At 39.0% G+C, this 13,594-nt stretch overlaps 1 protein-coding gene and 1 long non-coding RNA gene across 2 annotated transcripts in view; both read right to left on the bottom strand.

Moving 5' to 3' along the window:
- Positions 1-13,594, bottom strand: part of abhd17c (abhydrolase domain containing 17C, depalmitoylase) — a 94,592-nt gene that overhangs the window by 61,152 nt on the left and 19,846 nt on the right.
- On the bottom strand, positions 6,514-11,734 carry LOC141375307 (uncharacterized). The gene is made up of 3 exons (XR_012383141.1): positions 10,912-11,734; positions 10,334-10,488; positions 6,514-10,289 (listed from the first exon to the last, which is right to left on the bottom strand). It is a non-coding gene; the product is annotated as an uncharacterized lncRNA (long non-coding RNA).

Raw genomic sequence — 13,594 nt, 5'->3', positions numbered from 1 at the left:
TGCTTTCACCTGCGTGCGATTGTGTGCCGGCAGCAAGAACCGGCTGTTTTAAGAGTTTGTCCTCTGACCTCACGTGCCTCTTTAAAGAGAGACTCCACATGTAAATGTTACGGAAGGGTTTAATTTAATGCATGGAGACGAGTTCCTAAAGCACTTTAAAATCCTTTTACTGCTTTCCTGCGCAGTCAAGTATGACCTGCCAACACCAGCTTACCTCAGGTTCATGAGATTTCTTTTCTCAATGGAGTCAAACATCACAAACCTGCAATAAATTGCAGATGCTCAAGCAAATGTGAAGTTGCCCAGATTAAAATGTCTCTTTAAAAGAAAAAAAAAATGGAATAGCAATTGAAAGCTGACTTTGGTTTATCAGTGAAAAGCCAAAGACTTTTATTTTCAGAACATCTCAGGCCTGTTTACATCTAGAATTGAGACATCATTTCATAAATCTAAATCACATGTGGATAATACCAATGCAAAAGGTGTGTAAACCAGTGTAAAATGTGTGTCCATTTTCATATCACTGTTTTAAAGGGCACCTATGGTAAAAAAAAAATATACTTTTCCAGCTGTTTGGACAGATCTGTGTGTTGGTATAGTGACCGTCATACTGGGGTGATATGAACACACCCAGTCCTTTTTTTTCAATTTAACTACAAAAAAAAGGGTCGGCCAATGGAGTTGTTTTCAAATCGATCGCACCATTACGTAGGTGTGCGATCCCCCCGCCCACCGAATTGATTGACAGCTGCGCGCATTAACATGTTCCGGTAGTCGCGTGTATATGTCAACAAGACCAGACAGACATACGCAAAGCAACCGGGAATAAAAGGTCTGTTCTTTTCACTAGGATCAGCAATCATCATCAAATGTGATTAAGAGTTAAGTTTCACATGTTTAAAGTGTTTTAAAACAGAGTGTGTAATTAATAACAGCGTTTTACTTCAGCTTTACTTCATCAGCACAGCCGCGTGTCAGAACAATTATAAAAGAAGACGCTTCAATTCCGGTTTGTGGAAGTTAAATCAGGTTTATTTTGTACATTAGCATAACAGATATCCACACAGTACTTTAGGTTAGCCTTAACTAAGCCAAGCGCGCTCTGTCTGTCTGCCTGCCTGCCTGTGTGTGTGTGTGTGTATCTGTGTGTGTGTGTGTGTGCGCGTTAACTTTGTAACGATATTGTGTGTGACTCATCAATGCAACTTTACAATACTGATTAGTAAAGGTTAGTTCTTGCTGTAGTATCTCACAAACGCTACGTGAGACCTTCCTTTAAGTCTGTCTGTTGTCTGACGCAGCTGAGGGAGGATGCATGTAGAGACAGTAGGCGGGCAGAACTCGGCTTAAAGGTACGACAAAACCACCCCCTGCTGGAAATCAGTATAAAACAGCATCTTGTAAAAGGTATAATGAAAAATCTGATGGGTATTTTGATCTGAAACTTTATATACACATTCTAGAGACGCAAAAGACTTATATTAAATCTGAAAAAAGGGGTAACCTAGGTGCCCTTTAAAGAACTTTCTGAACTATGTATTCATATTTTATGTATTTTCGTATTCATGCCCTTTACTAGGCCAGCCTTAAAGTGCTACAAACTATCAAGGTTGAGAGAGTTGAGTTTATTGCCTAATAGGGGAATTACCAACCTACATCTCACGGGTTCAACGGTGCATAGCGGTTGCAAAAAAAGACCGGTTGCAATAGCAAACATGTCATGCTGTGCGGTAGGATTCCAAATTCAAAAGTCCAAAAATAAAAAACGTAACTTTTACCGTACACCACACTGCTTTTAATGCCAACCGCAGATGTCTTTAGAGCAGCCATCATAAAAGCAGAATGGAGTGAGGACCTAATTAAAAATGCTCGGCTCGACTGTTTGATTGCAGCAATCATTTTAAGAAAAACAGTTAAATATGGTGAATTAAACTGCCGACATTGAATGCTTAGAATGAAATGTAAAAATGTACGTTCGCATATTGCACCTGCATGGCAGGGTTCGCTGTCAGAATGCAGTTGTTTTGCTTGTTGATGATTACCCAGGCCTTGTACAGTTCTGTCTCCTTTCTTCGTCTTTTTTAGCACTACATAGTTTTGAATCTGGTAATCATGGAACATTATTTCTTGCACATGACCACACAGAACAACATTGTTGGCATCCAAAGACTTGTAGGAATTCTCTCTTGTAAAATTACTTGGAAGTGAGATAGTTGTATATTTGGGGCTGGATGCTTGGCCATTCCGTCTCATCCAATATCCATTGGGAGGGTGCTATCAAAAATGCACCTGTCAGACGAACGCCGTTCACCTTAACGTTAATTTTGCTGAATAACTGTGCTTATCACTGGGTGACAACCTGTTATAATAAGCTGAAAGCATTATGCAAATAATATATATGATATGCAATCATATAACTATGTAATATAACTTGTCTCTATTACAACAACAAACTCTGTACTGTATCGGACGTCATTCTCTCGCTGTAAATGCTAGCGCTCCAGTTTTTTTTTTTCTTTCTGCAACCTCAGTGGCTATTCCAAGGCAAAAAAAAAAAGGTAAAATTGCTAAACAGGTTTGTAACCTTTAAAAAAGTGCAACAACAGTTAATAACATATAAAATAAAAACCTAAAATGTAAACCTAAATCTCCAGCAGCTGCTTTCAGATGGAGAAGCATTTACTACACAGAGCCATGGTTCACTGACAAGCTACGCAAAAGATCAAAAGATTTAATTCAGCTCAAATCTGAAATGGATCACTATTGTTTTGTGATTTGACAGCTGTTGCATCACTTCTCAGTGACATATGGCTCTGTATTGAGGCTGATCTACAAACACTGGAAAATAATGCATTAAATAACATGTTTGTACTCCTCTAACATGCCACATAACTTCAGTCAAGAGTTTGCAATAAATCTGTGAGATGATTATGTAGTTTCGTTTTTAATTAGTCATGTTGAATTGATAAAAGCAGTTAAATTTCAACCAAGTCTCTTCTTTGTGGCGTATTTGCAGTTTCCATGTGAGCAGCCTCTGGCCTTCGGAGATTTACTACTAATTACAGACACGGGTTTCCCTGACAAGATGCACATTAGAATCAGTTTTTTCATGCAATCTTACTTCAAATTTAAATCCTGCCCTAAGAAATACTTTAATAGCCTCATGTCTTAGAATTTTGTACAGTCTAGGGTTGCCCAATCCTGTTAGTGGAGATCTACCTTCCTGCAGAATTCAGCTTTAACTCTGATCACAAACAAATAAACAAACTAGGGCCCAGTCCACACGAACACGGGTATTTTCAAAACCGCATTTTCTATGTGGTTTTGCTGTTTGTCCAAATGAAAACGCAGTGTCAGGTGACTGAAACCAAAACTTTCTGAAACTCCAGCGTGAAGGTTTTCCAAAACTCCAGGTACAGTGTGATCGTGTGGATACTAAACTCAGAATTTTAGCCTGATAATGTCAGCGTGCACACTGTTTTCTCTTATCTGAATGGCCAACATGGCTGGGTTCACTCCAAACACGGAAAATGCTAATTCTGCACATTTGTGGCAATCAAATACGTATTCTGCATTGTTCAACCGTGATACGATAATCCACCTCTGTACTCATGTTTGTATTGACTAGAATGCAACTCACTCTCACTACCTGGCAGCTAGCTCTCGGCAACTCTCACATGGTCGCTCACTGAAGCAAAGCATGGTTGCTCCAGTTCAGCACTTGGATGGGAAAACACATGGGAAAGCCAGGTTGCTGCTGGAAGTGGTGTTAGTGAGACCAACAGGAGGTGCTCAAGCTGCGGTCTGTGTGGGTTCTAACGCCCCAGTATAGTGAAGGGGACACTATACTGCTATATTGTCGAGACGTTGAACTGAGGTCTTGACTCTGTGGTTATTAAAAATACCAGGATGTCCTTCGAAAAAAAGTAGGGGTTTAATCCAGGCATCCTGGCCAAATTTGCCCACTGGCCTCTGTCCATCATGACCTCCTAACCATCCACATATCATAATTGGCTTCATTGTCTTCTCTTCACCAATCAGCTGGTGTGTGTTGTAAGGTCTGGCACCCTTAGCTAACGTGTTGGTTAGGCAATCCCATTACATGCATCATGGTTCGTCTTTGCTTTTTCATGTGGACAGATTAAAACAAAATGAAATCAGGGAATACTCAGGTTCTTAAAATACTTTTGTACGTGTGGACATGGCCTAAGTAGGATCTGGAGGAGCACTTGGTAATTAATGACAGGAGCGTTTGACCAAGGTTGCAGTTGAACTTTGCAGGAAGGTAGATCTCCAGCAACAGGATTGGGCACCCTTGGTCTAGGGCCTTGGAGTAAAAAAGTTTGAAAATACTTTTTAAAAGTAATACAACCACCAGCATGTCAGTTGCAAGCCAACTGGAACACATTTCACTGTAAATGCTTCAGTAACAAAGGACATCGACAGAAATTCTATCCTAGTTCTGTTGGGAACAATGAGTCACAGTTGAAAATCCACAGCCGACACCAGAGACCTAATCAGAACCCAAATCGAATCCATAAACTGAAGGTTTCTTTATGACCTCAGGTACTCTGGAGTGTTATTCCAACATCCAGACTACAAGATGTAGAAGACACCTGCCCAAGCCTGCAGGTCCTGTTAACATGCGGTCGGTGACAGAAACACAGTCAGAGAACTGGAAAGGACCGCAAGAAGGGAAGGAAGCAAATATAAAAAGATCAGCGGGGAGAGATGAACTGCGGTAAAAACTGTGTAGGTGTGAGAAGCGGAGGAGGACGAGCGGGGTTTTATAGTTGCTGTGTGTCTGTCACACAAACCGCGGGCAGTCAAAAATTAGTCCACACTTCACGGCAGAATACACTTGCTTCCTTTCCTCTCAAGCCACGTCTCTGAATGACTCTGATGTTGGCGTCTCGCTAGCCGATTCTCAGTCATAAGCCTCATTGACAGACTAGTTGAAGAATCAGAGGGGGATAGAGCTGCATGTCTCAGCGGGTGAGCGTTAACAGCTCCAGCAGCACAGCTCCCTGCTGCGTTAGTTAATAGCCGTGCAGACTCAAAACATAACTTCCGACTAGCTTTAAAGTAGTCTGGGATGGGCTCTCGAGATCCTGGCAGAGACCGATGATCTTCTTCTCACGCTGACAAACTGATAATCTACCGTACTGCTCGGATCTGGTCTAAATGTTTCCCTTAGAAAACGCTGGTTGTTATACTTACTACACTTAAAAGCCTTGCAAAAGTGAGGGCAGAACAGTCTGTTTACCGAATAGAAATATTTGTTCTCCTCCTTGCTAAAGCGGTGCACGGATGCATGTATTCAACGGTAAGCCCCATGAAGTGCTGCAGGGGTGATTTTGTGGGCAGACCAGGATAGCTCTTTCCCACTGGCTTGTGGATTATTGTAGAAAGTAGATGATTTCTGCACCTTTTTATGAATTTTGAAGCTTAAAATTGGCAATAGATCAATGCATCTGAATCTTTCATGGCTGATTATATAAGACAGCTAATATTCAGACCTAATTATATCCCACCAATTAAGAAAGTGTTAGTTACCTTATTTTGAAATGACAATAGCCCCTTTCACACATACAGACCTTTCCGGAAAATTACCGGCAAAACAGGCCCTTTTTGAAAATACCGGTAAATTCGTTCTGGCTATTTTCCGGAAAGAGAAGTTATAACATTACTGGTAATTTGCTGAAATGCTGCGCTGTGTGAATGCAGAAGGAAGATTGCCGGAAAGAGCGCGTCCACGTCTAGAATGTGCTGAAGTGAGACGTCTACTTTAGCCAATCAGAACAGTCAGACGCATTCACGTGTGCGCGGTTTATGAGAATAAAAGCCTTTGAATATTTTTCCAGACACATTTAGCTGCTAGATGTTATTCAGATAACGTTTCTATGTTCCTTCTTAATGCTAACTGTGTAAATAAATATCGATAAAATGTTTATGATAATCCGTAGTTTGTTTACCTTCAAGCTTTGCGTGTGCCCGTAAGCGCCCATAGCGCCAGCACACACACTATCATGAACATCTCGACAGGTGAAAGTGTTTATGTTTTCATTGGAGTTGTACTCAATACTGATCCATCGGAAGAGTTTGTAATGTAGTCAAATGTTTACAAACACAAGCGCAGCCGTTTAGAGGTCATTTCTGGTTAATGATGTCAGAATTTACCGGCATTTTGCGATGGATGTGTGAATGCTCTTTTCCGGAAAAATTCCGTAACGTCCTCGCCTGTGTGAACAGCGCTTTTTTTACATATATATCGGTAAAGTCTTTCCGGAATTACTGGTATCACTGTGTGAAAGGGGCTAATATCTAGGTTTCCATCCAAAGATACAAATTATACCTTTTGCGCAAAACTGCATAAAACATTTGCGAATAAAGAAATGTTTCCAGCCAATAAGTCATATAACAAAATCGTCACTTCCTGATAAGCCAGCAGCAAATCAAAAAGAGAATGGAATTTGCTTTGGTAGGAGACTGTAGGACTTTTTTTTTCTTATAAAACAAAGACTAAGCTCCATAAACATGGTGGCTTCTGGAGGTGTAGGATGCTCTTTGGGAGGGCAGATGTTCAGGACAGGTATTAATACTGGATCACTTTGATGACAGACTTTGAATGAGGGATTTTAGAACCAAAACAACATTTCAGATTTTTGTGCAATGTAGTTGCTCCGCTAGTTTGCCCACTAAAGGCTGGTTTATACTTCTGCATCGAGTGATCACCTTGACCCACGGCGCATGCATTGCGAGTAGCCGTACATTTATACTTCTGCATGTTGCTTGTGTTGCTCTGCAATTACACTTCCGAAACGCTAGCTGGCAGTAAGTTGTTACATTCCTCTGTATCAAGTTTCTTCGTGGGTGCTTTGTTTTTGTTTTTTTCTGAATGCTACACGTAGCTAAAACTCACTCTATTAGAGACAGGAACCATGCGGACATGCAAAAACATTAATCAAAGTAAACAAAACACCTAAAGCTTCTTCACATTTTTAAATCGTGTGCATCTAGCCGATATTCCAAAACGGACATAGAATAGGTGGATGAAAACATACTAATGATAACAAATACTGGAGTTGTTAAGCCCTGCACTTAAAGGTGACTTTTCAAGTTGGAACTTACACTAAAACTTTGAACACATCCATTCTGATTATGTGTAATCAAGGCTAATATGAATAACTAAAGTTGAATCTTTAACATAAATGTAAAGTGTTAAAGGTGTTGTATGTAAGTTTTTGACTCTTCTAAAGTATATAAATAATATGTTTTCAGATATTTAAGAAATATGCTAGGTGAAAAAGTGAACATGCTAAGTTTTTCAGTGTTTATCTGAAAAACCATGCTGAAGTCAGATATTCTACTTTGAAAATGTGCGTTACGTGCCGGAACGGCTGTCTTTGTTTTGGTCATTTAACCCGCCTAATGCCACTTTGGCCAATTATATTTCAGCAGTTGCCTTGGTGGAAAACAACATATTTGATTCATTCAGTTAGGAAGGCTCTTAAAGTATGTCCACGACCAAAAATGCGACCTCCGGTGAACCTTAACAACCTCCAAAATGAGACGCAAAAACAGACTTCCACACAAGCTGGTTAATAATTAGCAAGTAAAATAAATATTACAAAAGTAAACATTAGGTGAGCAGGTTACATTGCAAACCTGTGTCCTAACAACAAGCTATGTGACAAGATTTGCAGTGAAGCAATGTGGCTGTTTGCACCAGTCGAAACACCACAGAAATTTAAATACAGCCATTCAGAAGCACAGAGTAGTGCACTCACTGCGCTCCAACAAAATGGTAAGATTTCTAATCTAATTAATACATATTAAGCCTCTTTAACATTATTAAACGTAGATGCTGAATCACTGATATGTGTTAGCTTGCACTGTCACAAATCTCAATTTCAAACCATTTTTTAAAGATCTGAGGTGAACTATCTGTGGCTGCTTTCATTATGGCAATGTAAAATGGCATTCAAACTCACATAATCAGCATTTAACACTGAATGAAGCACATAAGGTGTACCTGAAGTGATCATTGTCAGTTTTCAGTAGATCAGCTGTAAGAAATAGAAGCCATTTCTAAAATATCAATTTCAGGTGTTGATTAGGAGAAAAGGTTTAATATGTAAAATATTACCTCTATCATGTGCTGTAGCTTTTATTTAGAACATGATTTATATCAGCCTTTGGACTCGATAGTCAGGCTCATTCCTGTTGAGGATGTCAATCTGGCAACCTGCACTTGTCGTCAGAGGAGGAGCAGCGTGAAAACTGTTTTTTTTTGCTCATCTTTTTCCAAAACTGTATTAAGCTTTCTTCTACTGAACGCAAAAGCTGAGATCTGTTCAAAACGAAATGTCTGGGCATGTAATAAAAGTAAATGTGTCATTTCCACATTCTTCAAAATATCACATTTTGGAAGGAACCAAGTATAACATCTAACACAACCATTTAGTCTATCAACTCGATTTCATTTTGAATCTGTGGGCATGACAGACCTCTTCCAGACGAGGGCAAGAAAAGTCAGAAAGAAGTCAGTAGGACATCCCTTGCTAAAATTGAGTTGTTTAGAGTCAGCTAGTGGGCTGCTGCCTTGAACTCAAAGTAATTTAATAGAAGTACATTTTCCCACCTTTTCCATTTGGTTGGTGCAAAACAATCTAAGTCCATCAAAGCGCTGAAACGACTCCTGTCAGTTTACAGCCATTTTTTATAGGGAAGGCTCTTGCGACCGAATGCTCCCGTCTTATCATTTTGGGATTTACTGCTTTGCTGTACTCAGTTTACCAGCAGGAGCCCCATGTCCTGCGCACAAAGGGAGTAAAACCTTAATCTTAAATGGGAAAGTGGGATAGGGGGCCATGGACCATGTAAGTCCCGGGCTCAAGCTCATCCGGTAAATCGTACCTGTGAACGCTCCCTGATTAAAAACGGCTGTCTGTCCTCTTGGAGTCCTCATGGGGATCACGAAAGGATGTCGCTATGAAATGAGATTAACTGGCAGGGGTGGGAAACTGGCACGCAGTGAATGGGCACACACCTACATACACTTGACCGAGACATTAAGAGAGTGGCTAAGAATGGGAAAATGCTGATCCAGTGACTCGGGATAATACAGAAACAGGGTTTCCATGGAAACGCCAAACGGGGTGGATTGCAAACAGGAAGTGATCTTTTTATTGGTATATAAACACTCTTAAGCAACAACCAATTTGAATCCCCCACTCCAGAACTCATGAGTGCTACTGCGCATATTGAAATCCCAAACTCCAATTATTAAACCTCAAACATGAATGATACCTAAAGTCATGTGGTTCACAGTGAAGTGGAGTCCTAAGTGAGCAGAATTATGATTTACTACTTGCAGACAATGAAAGGGGGGATCTGGAGACCAGATTATCGTCACAAATTTACAACCCAGATTAGTTTATCAACCACAAAGTAAAATCCTGAGCAAAAGAACTCACATTTGCTTCAGAAACCATTAACCTGTTAAACTTTTTGCCTAGCTAAATTTAAAAGCTTCCCAAATCCACATGCAGAAGTGTAAATGCAAAAATTTGGTATCATTTTAAAGAAACCCCTTTGAAGTTTCATAAAACACTATTGAAAGTGTTTAAAATAACTTTATATGTCGTCTGTGTTATAATAAACACCTAAAAAAAAGAGGCGCTTTTTGTATTTTTTTTTTTATAAACTCAAATTTCAAAGTGTACCTTTTGGGTTCTGTGTGGTCTAGCGTGCTGTAATTAATTTTGCAGGTTCCTGCACATGTCTGTAATCATAGGAGAAAAGAAAAATGTCTCTACCATAATCTATGCAAAAGTTATTGTATTCCAACTGATGAGAGGTGCTATACAAGACACATGGATGGATCATTGTTTTCATAATTCACTATTCTTTTGTTTGATCAAACGTAATTCACTGTGTTTGGAGCACGACAGACATATAAGACATATAAGACAATAAGGATTGCTTATGCACATCATCTCAAAAACAGAGGAGAAATGGCCCTGAAGAGCACAGCATAAGGTAAGAGATGACAGCTGTCTGAGCTATCTGGGGCTGCTTATTGATCATAAATGTATTGTTTTGACTTCTGCGCCATGGAAACACCGAGATTCATTCGACAACTGTTTGATATGTGAATATAATTCAGTAAAAAGAATGTTAGAACCGTATGAGCACCGGCAAGAGCTTTCATTTGAGCTATAACTTGTACATGTGTTATTTTAAAAAATATGAAAATGAACATGAAATGAATGAATGTAAAATATCTAGCTCGGGTATCCAAAATACTGTGTATTTAAGTGTAAATAACTTTTTTACAGTAAAATAAAAACCAAAGTGATGCATATGTGCATAAAATATAGATTCTACACTGTCAAACGAAACCACTTAAAGGGGTCTGGTGCAATGCTAGCCCTTTAAATCTTAAAGTGAAAATTGATGACGGAGTTTAACTGGTTAAAACATCTAGTTCTTTTCAATACTTAGGGTACTAGGGCTGCACAATATATATTGTTTCAGCATCGATATCGCAATGGGATAATTTGCAATTGTCACATGCAAAGTTGAGTTTGTATTATAGTTTATCATTTGCATGTGTTTTGATGCCTGTGAATACATAATGATTTTAAAATCTTTCAGGTATAAGAAACTGTACCATTTGTGACCTGAAGTATGATTATTCATTCATTGATTTTATCTTCAGCTTAGTTCCTTCATTAATCATTAATCACAATTATTATTGTGTTATATTAATTGGTTACTGAGCATCAATAAATAACACTTTAAAATACAAAAAGTCTTGTGATTTTCAACTAGTATTTTGAAATGAATGAATGCATAAATGAGATAACCGTCAAACCGTAATTATTCCTCAAACTATAATCATACAATCAAAATTTTTAATTGTTTAAAAAGTTTATAGATAGTTTTTTAGATTTTAGGAAGATGCAAATAGTAAATATTAATTTATCAATCTCTGACTAAAACACATGCATGAAAATACTCACAACTAGGGCTGCTCGATTATGGGAAAAATCATAATCACGATTATTTTGGTCATAATTGTAATCACGATTGTTCAAAACGATTATCAGTTGAAGTCAAAATTCTTCATCCTCCTGTGAATTTATTTTTATATATAAATATTTCCCAAATGATGTTTAACAGAGTTTTTTTTTATTTATTTTTTTTTAAAGAGAAAGTCTTATTTGTTTTATTTCAGCTAGAATAAAAGCAGGTTTGAGTATTTTGAAACCTATATTAGCTTGATATTATTAGCCCCTTTAAGCAATATATATGTTCGATTGTATGCAGAAGAAACTACTGTTACACAATGACTTATCTATTTACCCAAATTAAGCCTTTGAATGTCACTGAATACTAGTATCTTGAAGAATATCTATAAATATAATGTGTAAAATATAATGTGCTGTCATCATAGCAAAGATAAAAGTAATCAGTTATTAGAAATGAGTTATTAAATCTGTTGTTTAAACTGTGCTTTAAGCATCTTCACTGTATTTTTAATTTTATTATTGATTAATAATAAAAACAGTCGGCAGCAGCAGGAATATCGCGCGCTGTCTCTTTAAGAATTTTGTAGCTCTGATATGGTTTCTCTTTTACGTGTCTTTTGATTCTCAACTTGTACACAAATGGGGGTTAATATGAATAATCAATAAACACCGCGCTCTGACACAAATGTGCATGTATTTGACCATTAAAGCGCTCACATTAAGATCGCGTTAGATGTGTGTGTGCGCTCTGCTGTCCGAGGCTAAGCACGGCGCGCACACACACAACAGCACATGCTCTTTTGCGCTTTTAAAATTATGAATAATGCGCATCCCGTGCTGCAAAAGTTACATTACAGGACATGCTTTTAGTCATTATTACAAGGAAATGAGCTTTGCAGAGGCAAAGAGTTTTCACAGGTGTACAACTGGAAAGAGGGCGATACGTGATGGAATAATCGTCTATCTCGATTAATGGTTTTTCATAATCGTTAAAAGCCAAAATCGAAATTGGGTTTTCGATTAATTGCACAGCCCTACTCACAACACATGCAAATAGAGAAACACACTGCAAATAGCACAGACAACAATATCATGAGGCAGGCCCATGCAGAGACTGTCCAAAGGGCATGTGCAGGGGAAATTTTGAATAGCGGGGGGTGGGGGGCGTTGTTGTTGTTGTTGTTACACTGCGTACTGCGCGAGTACTCAAGAGCGGTGTTGTCGCGCACCTACTGAAGGGCGGTAGGGGGAAGGGGGGTGTCGCGGGAGCACTTTTGATAATTTTGGAAGGGCACTTTCTATCCAAGACTAAAAAGTAGGGTGCAGGGTCTGCGATGCAGACGCGGACAGTTCGGTATCGGTTCAGTAATAATCATAACTGGTTACTCCTGACGTCATTTACCTCATATGCACTCTGTCGCGAGGGAGGCGATCGAGTATTTACAGCGCTTTAACTACTTAAAACTCATAAACTGTGCACAATTTCACTGTGTGTGTTTGCTGGATCCGTCTTTCACTGACAATCACAACAAAAGCCCCTATTTCACTGAGATCGAGAGAATGAAAGTAGCCTACTCCATTTCTCTATCTCTCTCTCGCGCGCGCGTACGTGCGCTCTGTCTCTCTCACGCGCGCACACACACACACACACACACACACACACACACACACACACACACACACACACACACACACACACACACACACACACACACACACACACACACAGTGCGTGTCTGCAGAGTTTTCTCCACCGTGTCTATCATACATCAGCTGTGAGATCGCCGCTGCCGCCTGCCGCTTATCAGCATCACTCATCTGTGAAGAGCGCAGCGCGCAAGAGCCAATCGCGACCGTTTTTTTTGTTGAGGGTGTGACCAATTAAAGGGGTGTAAGAAAACTAGACAGGGGATCAGAAATTGAGCTGGATATTTATATTTGTTTATATTATTTGCTAAATGCTCGTTTTGTTTAAAGTTACAGTTTATATATCTGACTGTTTGTAATAAATGACAAAATTGTATTACAAATAGTATATAAACACAAATATATTCATACATTTTAATACAAGAAATGCTGCTGTGAAGAAAATATAAAACTGTGTATGGAAAGCACCGTCAATGCACCATGATGCACCGAAATATCGAATTGAACCGAATCGATGGCATGATAATCGTAACCGAACCGTGAGACTAGTGTAGGTTCACAGCTCTACTAAAAAGGGCATGTGCACTGCACAGGTTGAGCCCTATGTGTGCGCGTTCCTGATTTGAGGTCTCCCGACACATTTTCATAGATAGTTTATTAGATTTTATGGAGATGCACTACCACTGCAGAATCATCCCAATTGATCTAACATTATTAATGTATTACAAAATGGATACATTAAGTCATTTGGTGAAATTGTTTTCATTTCGCAATGTACATCACAAAATAAAATAAAAAAGTACTGCAATGTTACTCAGGCAGCCCTACTCAGGATAGTTAAAGAAGATTAATGCATCCTTCATGATTCGTATGCTAAAGCTAGCACGCAATGACTCTTTAAATGATGT

Source organism: Danio rerio, chromosome 7 (assembly GCF_049306965.1).
Source record: "Danio rerio strain Tuebingen ecotype United States chromosome 7, GRCz12tu, whole genome shotgun sequence".
Classification (NCBI taxonomy): domain Eukaryota; kingdom Metazoa; phylum Chordata; class Actinopteri; order Cypriniformes; family Danionidae; genus Danio; species Danio rerio.
The sequence above is the reverse complement of the archived record's forward strand: the minus strand, read 5'-3'. Positions and strand labels throughout refer to the sequence as shown.